General features: G+C 43.3%; 1 protein-coding gene across 5 annotated transcripts in view; it reads left to right on the plus strand.

The window, feature by feature from the left end:
- The window catches only part of EVA1A (eva-1 homolog A, regulator of programmed cell death), a 78051-nt gene that overhangs the window by 39032 nt on the left and 25599 nt on the right, over positions 1-13420 (plus strand). For 4 of the 5 annotated variants that reach the window (XM_058667708.1, XM_058667706.1, XM_058667707.1 and 1 more), the window contains one exon: positions 9482-9604. The exons of the other annotated variant lie outside the window; for it this stretch is intronic. The gene's annotated coding sequence lies outside the window, so the exon portion shown is untranslated. The remainder of the gene's footprint in view (positions 1-9481; positions 9605-13420) is intronic. 5 annotated transcript variants of the gene reach the window in all.

Below are 13420 nucleotides of genomic sequence, written 5' to 3' on the forward strand. Positions count from 1 at the left end.
CTCTGAAGGGAAAAGACATATGAAATCTGATCATATCTTTCAAGTATGTATCTTTCAAATATCTTTTCAAGCTGAAACTCTCCTCATGTGGGTTATTAAACAGATGTTGTGTTTGTCTTCTGTTTTGTGTGACCATTTCCTGCCTGTGTTCATGACAGTTTCTACATTCTTCACTCCAGGGTTGTGACACTTGCAGGCTGACATGCCCTCAGGAGGAGGTGGATGGCCTTGTAGAATGAAATTAGATTGTATTGTGCTGAGGATTCTGGGAAATTCAGGTGAAGACTGCCAGCCCCTACCCCAGCCTCAGTGGTCTAGACTCCCTTTTCAAGCCTCCACAGTCTGGCTGCCTTCCTACCCTGCCCAACTAGGACCAGCTAACACTAGAGCTCACACTTCTGTGACTTGAGACTGTAAGTGCTTCATTAGGTGATAAGTACTTCATTAGGTGCTGTTCATTGGGCATAGATAGTAGGAATCATTTCTATTTAAACATATTTATTTTATTGAGAGAGAGAGAGATCTCCCATCTACTGTGTCTTACTTGGAATGTACTGGGCCAGATCAAAGTCAGGATCCATCTCTCAGTCAAGACCTTCCGTACAGGTGCTGGGGACCCAACCACATGATCTATAACTTGCTGCTTCCAAGAGTAAGCACTAGCAGGAAGCTGGAATTGGGAGCAGAGTCAGAACTGAGAGGAGAGGAAGAGGGAGAGAAGAGATCTTCCATATTCTGGTTCATTCCTCAAAGATGGTCACAACAGCCAGGCAAAAACCAACAGCCAGGAGCCAGGAACAAATTCCAGATCTCACATGTGGGTTGCAGGGACTCAAGCACTTGGGCCATCTTCCACTGCTTTTCCCAGGCTGTTAGTAGGGAGATGGATTAGAGGTGAAGCAGCCAGGACACAAACTGGCACCCATAGGGGATACTTTCCTTGCAGGCAGTAGCTTTATCCACTATGCCTGAAAGCTCACTAAAAATTTTTTTAAATTTTTATTTGAAAGTCAGATTTAGAAAGCAGAAAGGGAGAGGAAGAGAGAGAGATCTTCCATTTGCTGTTTCACTTTCAAAGTGACTGAAACAGCTGGAGCTGAGCTGATCTGTAACCAGAAGCTTCTTCTGGTTCTCCCACATTTGTTCAGGGGACCAAAGGACTTGAGCCACTTTCGTTGCTTTCCTAGTCTATAAGCAGGGAGCTGGACTGCAAATGTAGCACCGGGACGAGAACCAGTGTTCACATAGGATGTTGGCACTGCAGGTGAATGATCAGCCTGTTGAGCCCCAAACTGGCCCCGAAAGCTTATTTTTTATAGCTAGGTTCTTGTGTGTGTGTCTAATCTGCCTAGGTGAAAGTTCACAGCTTTTTGCTTTTTGACCATTTTTAAGCCACACAGGGATAGCTTCACACTTTTGTCTGCAAGATGTGGTGCCAAATGCCTGAGTAGGCCTCACAAATCATCCTGTGGCCCTAGTCCCACACTCAGGTGCTGCTTGAAGCCCCATCCATACCTTTCCAGTGACTGGAGGAAGGTGGAAATACCAGCAGATACATGGCATCCTCTGCACCTTGCATCCTCTTAGAGCCTTAGTGAGACCAGCTTAGCCCTTGCCTCTTAGGACTCAAACAGTCTTTTGTATTCTCACCTCTCTGCTCCTCCTGTGTCTGCAGGGCCCATCTGTGAACACATGAGCTTCATGTTGCCCTGGTGGTCCTCAGACTGCTGCTGCTGGGGTCTTTCACCCTGGCTGTTTTTATTGCTGGTTGCATCTTCTTTCTGACGGTGCTGTCATCCAGTTCCGTGGGAGTGTCCTTTGTGTTTAGGGTTGCGACTGCAGAAATAAAGTGAAATTAGAGAAAGGCCTGGCAGCTTCCAGGGCCTCCATGACTGATTGAGTCAAACATCTTCAATCACTTTCTTCTCATTCCGAAGACTTCACATAATTAAAACCATCCCCAGCCAAACACTAAATAAATTTTGCACATGCTGGTTGAATTACTGAGCAGTCGTATCCCAGCATGGTTTTCTCAGAGATTAATATTTCACTAAAACTGTTCCTTTGGGTAGCCTGAAGCCAGCAGCTGTGAAAACCATGCATTTGCTTTATGCAGTGAAGCTTCAGGGTAGGCCTGCTTTTCACATGTCTCAGAGATGGAGCTCGTTTGGAAAATGACTCTTGGCAAAGGCCATCTGACTTGAGCCCTTGCTTGTGCTTCCATCTGTTCTGTTGTGTGGTTCTAAATACTGTCACAGAACATTGGTATAAACAAATATTTATCATTCATTGAGTACCCTTATGAATGTGCCAGACCTGAAGCTGTTGGCCTGCTGGTCCCTGCACTGCGTGAGACCAGAGGCGCTGCTAGGCTCCCAGCTTTTTTGAGTTCCTTCTAGAGGTGCCAGTGGGAGGTTGGAGGGTAGTGATAAACCTGGGTCTTTCCTGTCTCTCTGCTTCAGAAGCCTGCTTCATGGTTCCTGGTCCCACTGTTTGGGCCCTTTAGGGTTCTAGATTGTTCCTGATGACCTGGGCCGGTGGGATGGGGCAACATTGCCCCCTACCTTTGTGCTTCCAACTACCTGCTGTCTATTATTGCTAGTGTCTGGATACATTGTGATACCGCCCCTCAAGACCACACTGCAACTACTTTCATCTTTTTGCAATCAAACTCCTGTCATTTTTCGCAGCAGTTTCCAAATCACAACTCTTCTATCACCTACTACCTACTTTTATCTTTATCGCTGCAACCAGTTCCCTACAGTTTCTTCTGTTGCAAATGCAATGTAGTTTCTATTTTTCTACGTAGACATTGATAGATGAATTGAGGTAGGAATTATTAGCCTTGGTTTTAGAAATGAGGAAATGAAAAAAAGTTAAAATAAAGATAAGGAGATAACAATTCAGAGAGATTAACTAATTTGCTCATTCTTAACTATAGGGAATGGTGGAGTCAATTTTAAAGCCAGGCCTAATTAATCCTGACGCATGTACACTTTTCTGTGTATCAGTCTGTGTTACTGGCACCATTGCACATCAACTCTTCTTACATGTAATCTCTTCATTTTCGGGAAACAGAAAACCCTCATAGTGCTTTCCTCCAAAAATTCTCAAGATAAAACACTTTGACCCCTCAGTTATTCCTCATGAGAAGGAGGATATGTGCCCCAATGTCCTTCCAGATTATTTTTTTTTCTTTCAAATGAGGTTTTATGCAGATATATACATATGTACAAACAGTGGAGGGCTCTATTCCTTATTCTGTTCTCACCAGTGACTAAATCCTTGATCGCTGTGTGTCAGTCATGCAGGAATGAGGGAGTGTAGACTTCACATTCTGAAATAACGGTGGCAAAACGCAACATCGATGGATGCTCAACTGAGGGAAATAAAACTGGGAGCAGAACATGATTAGAAGGATCTACCACTAATCCTGGGTTCCTCACATTGACACTTGCGTGCAGAGCCACCCATCCCCATGTCAGAGTTTTACAGAGAAGGATGACCCACATGAACAGGCTTGCCGTGCCTGAGGATTGTTCAACACTTGAAATGAGCTTCGGATCAGTTCCTGGCTGAAGTCCACTTGGGCGCCATTCACGAAGGTCAAGCTCCCTGTGTCCACTACCACTCTGGCTCCACCCTGTTCAAACACCCTGTCCTTGGGGTTGATTACTATGTACAGTGAAAACTTGTATTGGAATCCGGAGCATCCACCTCCAATTGGAGGAACTCGGACCCTTCCGTAATCTCCAGATGCCTCTGGACACAGCTATGGACACAGCTATCGGTGAGGTGAATCTGCCCTTCTCCAGCCTCGGTGCCAGAGGACGACGCTACCCGGCGCGCCTCAAGTCCGTGAGAGGCTGCAAGAACCCTGCCCTCGGCCAGCAGGGGACAGCTCTCAGCATGCAGGCCATTAGGGACAACCACCCCACCCCACGGGTGGCTGCCATCTTGCCCTCACTCTGTTTATTATTACTGAGACTTTAATATGCAGGTTATGATTCAGAATGAGCTAAGAGAATTAAATAAAATCTCTTCGCTTAGATGTTTTGAGAGAGAGAATTTCAAGATTTGTATGTAGTTACAATAAATAATACAGAGATTCTGTGTTCCACTTAGCAAGTTTTCCTTTATAATAACATCTTATTAAGCTATAGCACAGTATCACAACCAGGATATGGAAACAGTCATGATACAGGACATTTATGTTTTTACAGAAATCTCGGTACTGCCCTTTTTAAATGATAATTATTTCCCTTTTGATCCTAACCCTCTCTTAGCTCCTGTCAACTACTAATTTGTCACCTGTTTCCATAATTTGGTTGTTTAGAATGTTGCATAAATAAAATAATAAAGGATGCAACATTTTGGGATTAGACTTCTTCATTCAGTATAATTCACTTGAGACTCATCCAGGTTGTTTTATGTAGTTTATTCCTTGTTTATTATCAAATTATATTCCATGATATGGATATGTCACAGTCAGTTTAAATATTCACCAGCTAAAGAAAGTCTGGACCTTTAGTTTCAGTTTTTGGCTATTACAAATAAAGCTGCTTTAAATATCAAAGTTTTTGCATGAATGTATGTGTTCATTTTTTTCTGGGCTAAAATGATTGCTTTTTGCTGTTGAATTTGAGAGTTCTTTACATACATACATACATACATATATATATATATTCTAGATGCTTCTTAATTAGAACTATATTTGAAAATAGTTTCTCCACTTTGCAGCTTACTTTTTTTTTAAATTTTTTTTTTAATTGGAAAGGCAGATATACAGAGAGGATGAGAGGCAGAGAGGACGATCTTCCATCCAATGATTCACTCCCCAAGTGACTGCAATAGCTGGTGCTATGCAGATACGAAGCCAGGAGCCAGGAACTTCTTCTCTAGGTCTGCCACATGGGTGCAGGGTCCATAGACTTTGGGCCGTCTTCGACTGCTTTCCCAGGCCACAAGCAGGGAGCTGGATGAGAAGTAAGGTTGCCATGATTAGAACTGGCATCCATATGGTATCCCGGTGCTTGCAAGGTGAGGACTAGCTGCTAGGCTATGCCAGGTCCTGTAGCCTACTTTTCTTTTTTTTCTTTTTTTTTTTTTTAAAGATTTATTATTATTGGAAAGCCGGATATACAGAGAGGAGGAGAGACAGAGAGGATGATCTTCCGTCTGATGATTCACTCCCCAAGTGAGCCGCAACGGGCCAGTGCGCACTGATCCGAAGCCAGGGAACCTGGAACCTCTTCTGGGTCTCCCACGCGGATGCAGTGTCCCAAAGCTTTGGGCCGTCCTCGACTGCTTTCCCAGGCCACAAGCAGGGAGCTGGATGGGAAGTGGAGCTGCCGAGATTAGAACCGGCGCCCATATGGGATCCTGGGGCGTTCAAGGTGAGGACTTTAGCCGCTAGGCCACGCTTTTTTTTTTTTTTTCAAAAAAAGTCTTTAGCAGGGGAAATTTTATTGATTTTGGTGAAGCCCAAATTACTAATTCTTCCTTGATATGGATAATCGTTTTAGTGTCAGTTCTAAGAACCCTTTGATCATAGGTCCTGAAGGTTTTTCTTGTGTTTTTTTTTTTCTAAAATTGTCGTTGTTTTACATTCCTATCTTAATGTCTAGGTTCCATTTTGAATTCATTTTCATGTAAAATGTAAGATTTATGTCCAGGACTACTTTTGTACTTGCAGATACTCATTTCCTGAAGCACTATTTGGAGAGAGGTTATTTTCTACACTTGATCTTAGCCAAAAGTGAAAGAAGTGATTAAAAGTCTATTTTATTATATTGAATTGTTTGAACATTTGTCAGAAATCAGTTGATCATATTTGTGGCTCTGCATCTAGATTCTCTATTGTACTTAAATTAATCAGTGAACCTCTCTATAATAATAGTCTTGATTAATTTAGCAGTGCAGTTATTCTTGAAATTGGGGCAGGCTGATTCCTCTCACTTTTTTCTTTTTCAAAAATTTTAGCAATGCACATTCCCTTGCCTTTCCATATTACTTTTAAGGAATGTTGTTTATATCTGAAAAAGTCTAACTAAGACTTTAATAGAAAATACATGAAACCTGTGTATCAATTTGGGCGGAGTTTGCATCTTCACTATGGTAAATGTGAGCTGTTAGTATAGTTAGTTATTCAATTAATATCCAGTAGTTCAGCATTCAGTGTGAATGCTACATCTCTCTGAAGTCTTCACGGGTTCTCACGTGTTGCTACCCATTATTGGAATTAACTCTATCCCAACTGGCCCATATGACTTAGTCTGCATTCCTTTTATAATTCATTCTATTTGCAGCGCAAGTAGTTAGATTGCAAATATCTCTTGCTGACCACATTTATTGTTTCTGGATTTATTCATTTGAAGAAAGCACTCAATGTGAGTCAGTCTCTGAGTGCAGAGATAGCTAAAGCAGAGACCTTCCTGCAGGGCATTTTCAGTCTCTTGAGAGCAGCAGACTGCTTTGCTGAATAAATGCTCCCAGTGGGATTTAACAAATACTTATTGACTTAAGACAGCAGACTGCCTTATGATAGGAAGACAGTCTGCCTCCAGGCTTGAAGGCACTGTGGTGTGTTAATGGTGTGCCGCCCTTTCTAGCACTGACCTCTGCCTGGTGCTACGGGTATGCTCCAGGCTTTGTGTCTCATCCCTGCTGTAATAACATTGGGACTTTTCTGGTCTGTGTTCATGGGAGGTTGGTAAGGGCCATACCAGTCTGCACTCTAGTTCTGTACTATAGCTTTATGTTCAATTCAAGACAGTTTCTTGTTGGGGGTTCAGACGTTATATTAGTAATGGGTGAGCAACTGTTGCTTATGTTTTCAATCCCGTGTCTAACAATCTTAGCCCCACATACCTTGATTCCCATGACCATGACAGAATGTCTTTGAAAGCATGTATGTGCCAGGTACTGTACTAATCAGCCTTGTTGGAGGATGAGACAGGAGATACTTGCCAGCCAGGAGTTCCTAGTCTCCATCTGGAAGCACTCAAGGGTAGCACAAACCTGATGCTTTCACTATGGCTATCACCCCACTGATGAATCTTTGCTAGACAGTCTGGGTATAGGGCCAGGCTTTTTTCAGGCCAATGGCTGAATGATAGAAGAAATGGAAAGAAAGAACTATAAGTTTCTATGAAGATGTTTGGCTGTGAAGAGAAGAGAGTGAGAAGAAACTACAGGGGAAATGGAGCAAATGGATGATCATTCAGGGTGGGGGAGGAAATCAAGTAACTGTATAGTACACAGTGACCAGACTAGAATACTGAGGGAGTGATGTGGAGAGGACAAGGAAATATCTGAGAAAGATAATATACAAACACAAATATACATATCTATATGTCTACACATACAGGAGCATATCCATGTGTACTCATGCGTAAGTGTTTTGTACACACCTAGAAAGGAGGGAGAAGAAAATGAAAGGGAGATGCTGAGGGAAAGTTTGATAGAGAACTACACATGTATGTAATATGTATATATGCAGAACATCTACTTATCTGCCCATTCACCCATCTGTCTGACCACTTACCTGCTTCCCTGTTTATGTAGTTAGATGGAGATTAGTAAAAGAAAAAAAAAAAGCAAAATGAGATAAAGGTCAGTCAGTGATGGAACTATGTCCTGTAGGAAGAAGGAATGAGTGTTTGATCAAAAGCTCAGGATGGGGAAGGTCAGAATGAAGTGGAAGAAAGCAAAGTTCGAGCTCATGTAGAGTGACCTTTGTTTTCTGGAAAGCTGGGAACGTTTGAAAGAGGTGAGGGCGGAAAGATGAGCTTGAGATAACGGAGGTTTGGTAGACTTTAGGGAATGAGAAAGTGACATATCATTTTCCATCAACTGATGAGTTTGTAAACCAAATATTTACCATACATAAATACAAATGCTTGTTTGTTTGGTTTTTTTCTTTCAGAAGCACTTGTACTGTGGGCTGGAGAGCAGATCAGTGAGGTTTGAGGAGTTGGGGGGTTAACCTGCAGGGGAGGGAGGGAAGCAGAAAGCTCTAGAGCAGAGAGGTGTAGCTGTGGTAGCCGGCGTGGGCTGTGCGGGGAAAATGTTCACTGAGGATGAGAGCCTACTAGAGAACAGGAGAAGCTGAAAATCGGAGAGGTTGGAGCATATTTGTTTTGCTTCCAAGCGTGGGAGAAATAGGACAGAAGGTTCTAATTGGAGAGTGGGATTTCTGAGTGAGTCATTCATCCACATCCCTGAGCATGAGCTCTCTGCACTTGCTGCAGGAGCCCCTGAGAACAATGAGGAGTTCACAGCCCAGCTCTCAGAGGGACAGATGCCTCTCAGCTCTCAGGTGATGGCATGGACCAGAATATGTCCCCAGAAGTGACTGACTGAGGCAGGCTGGAGGGGAAGATTGTTGGAGCAAAGCAAGCCAGGCTGGCATGTTGGATGTGTCACTCATGGGGTACTTGCTAGTCTTATGGAGGAAATTAGGGTTTCTCCATGCACTCGATTCTTGCGGGGGCCTTGTGTATCTTCTGCCTAGTCTGGAATGTGGGAGCTGTCCTTCCATGTAGGCTTTGTCCCCGCAGACTCTGAGTGACAGCCTCATGTTTCTCACAGGTGCAGAGCGGATGGTTGGTGAGCCTCAGAGATCTGCTCCTGCACTTTGGTGCATGAATCAGTAAAGCAGCACTCATGGTGTACTTTGAGTTTCCTTTTCTCTCTTGCTGTTAATTTCTTGAGCAGTAATAAAACACAGATAGGAAGGCGCCACACATCTTTTATGAGGCAGAAGCAACTGCAACAAGTATCTCTAACGTCCCAAACAGACGTCAGTAGTGCTCCGGGAGTTGGCAGGAAGCGGTGGTGACAACTGAATGAGTGTGTCCGCACAGTGTGGGGGGCTGCTGAGGGCTCTGAAAGCTCTGTCACTGATTGCATTCTTCCTGCACACTCCCACACGGAGCTGGCTGCAGGAAGGAGCTTCCCTGGCTGGGTCACATAGGGGCCTTGACACTTGTGCATGGAAGTTATGGGCTGTGGGAACCCACACGTCAGCATTTCCAGGATTTTGCTGCCACACAGAGCTGCATCAAACTTCCTTTCATGGTGCATCTGGGCTTAACTGTTTTTGGAACCACCTTCCTTCCCTTCTTGCTCCAGAGAGGCTGGGCTGAAGGGAGACTGGTAGACCCACGTGTTCCACTCTAACAGTAGTGGTAGGCTTTGACTGTTGGGAGGGAAGAGGAAGTAGCTGTCTTTGATCTTTTCCCTCTCACTGCCTTTCTGTTACGACCTTGGGAAGTGGTTTTTTTTTTTTTTAGTATTGTCTGGTCTGAATTCCAGATCAAACTGGCAAGGGCTTTCTGACCTCGGGGAATGCTGTTTGTTTAAAGATCCACACACACTAATGAGACTTCTCTGTTGGGTTCCTGGTGATGCCTGATCCAAGAGATGTTGTGTTTTCTCAGGTATGTGATACATTTCTCCTGCTGCTGTTTCCCTTTAGAACCTGAGAAGCCAGCTGGGGCAAGCCAAGCTTTAGAACCTCTACTGGATGAAACCAGCATCTTCAGGAATGAACTCTTCCTGCCAGATACTGCTCTGCTCCTGACAGCACACTTCTCTACAGGTAGCTGAAGTGATAATGAGATTTCTACCCACTGAGGATGCCCATTGCTTCTACTGAAATATATATGTGTATATATATATATATATATATGTACATACATATGTGATGAAATGCAGTATCTCCCAATACCTTTCCTTTTATACTTTGGGTTTCAGTGATCAACTCCATGTTAATGGGCAGTCTTAAATGCCTAGGGAGAGTATGGACTTGCAACATTGAGAGTTAATTTTTTTTATAAAATAGAAGCCTATGAAAGTAACATACCATTTACGCTGTTAGCTGTTCAAGCTGAGAGGTGACGTGCATGAGACAAAGTCAGTTACCCGCTTTGTCAGGAGACCAGCATGTGGAGGAAGACAAGATCCTCCCTGAGAGAAATGGTGGTCCTTTCCATGGGACTGTCGTTTGGTAGTAATTAGGGGAAGGACCTTTGGACCAAAGATGAAGGAAACGTACCCAAAGAGAATATGTCCTGAGGCTGGTTTACTACTGATGTTTTCTACAAATGGTTTTTCTCTTGAATGAGATAAGGTTATCCCATGAACTGTTGCCGAGAGAACACTCTGGCTTTGAAAATGTCCAGTTCCTCACTCTTAATTCTGTCCTTACCGACATAATCCTTGAGATTGATATATCTAAAAGAATAACTAAGCTGGAACTTGTGCCAAGTGGCTATCCGTCTTAACATTGATAAATGTATGGGTGTAGGTTGATGATATGCTTTTTTGAGTCATTCTCCCAGAGCCTGATCATTCTGGTGAGTGGGAATGTTGAGTTGCTGGTCCAGGATTTGGACCTGTGTTTTCCTGATCAAGGTGCTGAGAGCTGCCTTGACATCTTGATGGCTGTGATGCGTGTACGGTCATAAACTGAGAATTGCTAAAGCCTGTTGTTGAACTAGTGATGTTTGCGCTAGACAGATATCTCTATCTGCTGGTACTATGAAAATGCTTTGGGATGGATAGTTCTTTAAAATGTTGGACTGCCCTGGGCTTTGTGGGATTTCTAGCAACATCCTTGACCCCTACGCACTAGATGCCAGTGTAGTACAATGACCAAAAAAAAAAATTTCTCAATATTGTCACTTGTTCCCTGGAGGGTGAAAGTGCTTCAGGTTGACAACCACTGTTCCTGGCACTAAATTGGTGATGAGAGGCTTCCTTGACATACAGAGCACACAACTGCACTTGGGGGTGGAGACTTCATTCCCCTTGCCTAGAAATTATAAGGCAAACAACTGGCAAAAGTGGTCAGAGCTACTTGAAACTATTCCATTCCTATTAAGGGAATGCTTAGTGAGAAGAGTCAGAGTAGAGATTGGCTGTAGGGTTCATTGATTTTGTAACTTCTACAGACCACGTCCTGCAGCTGCCCTGAACAGACCCTCCTCTGCCACATTCTGCCCCCTGGCATGGTGCTTCACTAAGGGACTCCAGCTGCTGGTAGGACCCAAGTATATGAGAGAGTCGCTTCCGACCCCAATAAGATTTATACAGATGGCATGAGTGTAACTCTCCTGGCCCTCTGCTGAGTGTGTCTCATCACCCAGGCTGCAGGGGCTCACAAGGTCATGCGAACACTTCTCAAATAGGACTGGGCCCCCTGTGAAAAGACGCTCTGATACAGTTTGCCTCACACCCAAGTTTATGCAGATCTAATTAGCTTCCAAGTAATATTCATGTTGCTGCTTCTCGTTTTGCACTTTGAGGTTAGCAGGAAAAACAAAGATTACCTCAATAGATGCAAAAATGTGTTTGTGCAAGTCTAATGAAAATGTATGATTTTTAAAAAATGCAATATTAGATGCAATATTAGAATCATACAGATGCAATATTAAAAGAACATTTGGATGCTTGGGCAACATCTGGAGAGGGCGTGGGGATTGTTACCACTGTTGACTTTGTTTTCTTAATGTGAGGGGTAGGGAGCAAGGGAGAGACAGAGATCTCCTGCCTACTGTTCACTCCCCAGATTCCCTTGACGGCCAGGCTGGGCCAGGATCTAGTTAGAAGACAGGAATATAATCCAGGTCTTCTGTGCAGGTGATAGACCCATTAGTTGAGCCATAACTGCTGCCTTCCAGAAGCTTCTTGGCAGGGAAGTGGGGTCAGGAGTTGGAGCAGAGAATCAAACCCAGGTGCTTGGAACTGGCTTTCTGATGTCTTCACTGCTAGATTAGACTCCCACTCCAACCATTTTTTTTTTTTAGATTTATTCATTTTATTACAGCCAGATATACATAGAGGAGGAGAGACAGAGAGGAAGATCTTCCGTCCGATGATTCACTCCCCAAGTGAGCCGCAACGGGCCGATGCGTGCCGATCCGAAGCCAGGGAACCTGGAACCTCTTCCAGGTCTCCCACGCGGGTGCAGTGTCCCAATGCATTGGGCCGTCCTCAACTGCTTTCCCAGGCCACAAGCAGGGAGCTGGATGGGAAGTGGAGCTGCCGAGATTAGAACCGGCACCCATATGGGATCCCGGGGCGTTCAAGGCGAGGACTTTAGCCGCTAGGCCACGCCGCCGGGCCCTCCAACCATTTTTTTTAAATCATAAATTTTCATTAGACTTGCACAAACACATTTTTGCATCTATTGTGGTGATCTTTGTTTTTCCTGCTAACCTATAAATGTGATGTTACTATTTATTTTATTTTATTTTATGTTATCATGTTATGTCATGTTATTTTATTTTACTTTGTTATTATGTTATGTCATGTTATTTTATTTTATTTTGTTATTATGTTATGTTATGTTATGTCATGTTATTTTATTTTATTTTATTTTATTTTATTTTATTTTACTTATTGGAAAGTCAGGTATACAGAGAGGAAGATCTTCAGTCTACTTATTCACTCCCCAGGCAGTCGCAACAGCCGGAGCTAAAGCCAGGAGCCTCTTCCAGGTCTCCCATTCAGGTGCAGGATCCCAAGACTTTGGGCCGTCCTCAACTGCTTTTCCAGTCCACAAGCAGGGAGCTGCATGGGAAGCGTGGCCACTGGGATTAGAACAAGTACCCATATTGGATCCTGGCGCATGCAAGGTGAGGACTTTAGCTTCTAGGCTACCATGCTGGGCCCACGATTCAGTTTTAAATGAGACAGCACCTTTTACTTAAAAACTAAAGTATAACCTTAGATTATATGAATTAGAATTTTAATACTGCTAAAAGGTAACTCAGCCACCATTGTTAACTTAAAATCAAATTGTGAGTGTAGGATTCCATCAGTTATCTTCAAAATTCACTTTTGTACCTTAACATCTGGTTATTACTATTGTTAGCAGTAGTTTATCAACTGTTTTTAAATGTCAGTTCAGTAGACTAAGTACATTTGCATTGTTGTGCAACCATACCATCATCCATGTCCAGAACACTTCATCTTGCAAAACTGAAACTTTGTACCCTGTACTCATTAAACAGTAACTCTTCATTGATTCTTGACCCAGTCCCTGACAACCACCGTTCTGCATTCTGAGTCTGTGAGTTTGACAACTCAAGGTACTACATATACAGGGAAGCATGCATTATCTGTCCTTTTCTAACTGAGAGCATCATGTGCTCAAGTTTTGCCCATGTTGTAGCTTATATCAGAATTTCCTTCCATGGTAAGGCAAGATATTGCATGGTCCATATAAACCACACTTTGTTTCTCTGTTCTTCTGTGGATGGACACTTGAATAGCTTCTACCTTTTGGCAATTTTGCATAATGCCACTCTGAACATTGGTATCTGTTTGTGTGTCTTCTTTCAGAAGTAGACTCTTTGAGCCACATAATTGTAGGTTTTTTTAAGTTTTATTTATTTTTATTGGAAAGATA

Source organism: Ochotona princeps, chromosome 8, assembly GCF_030435755.1.
Source record: "Ochotona princeps isolate mOchPri1 chromosome 8, mOchPri1.hap1, whole genome shotgun sequence".
NCBI classification, from domain to species: domain Eukaryota; kingdom Metazoa; phylum Chordata; class Mammalia; order Lagomorpha; family Ochotonidae; genus Ochotona; species Ochotona princeps.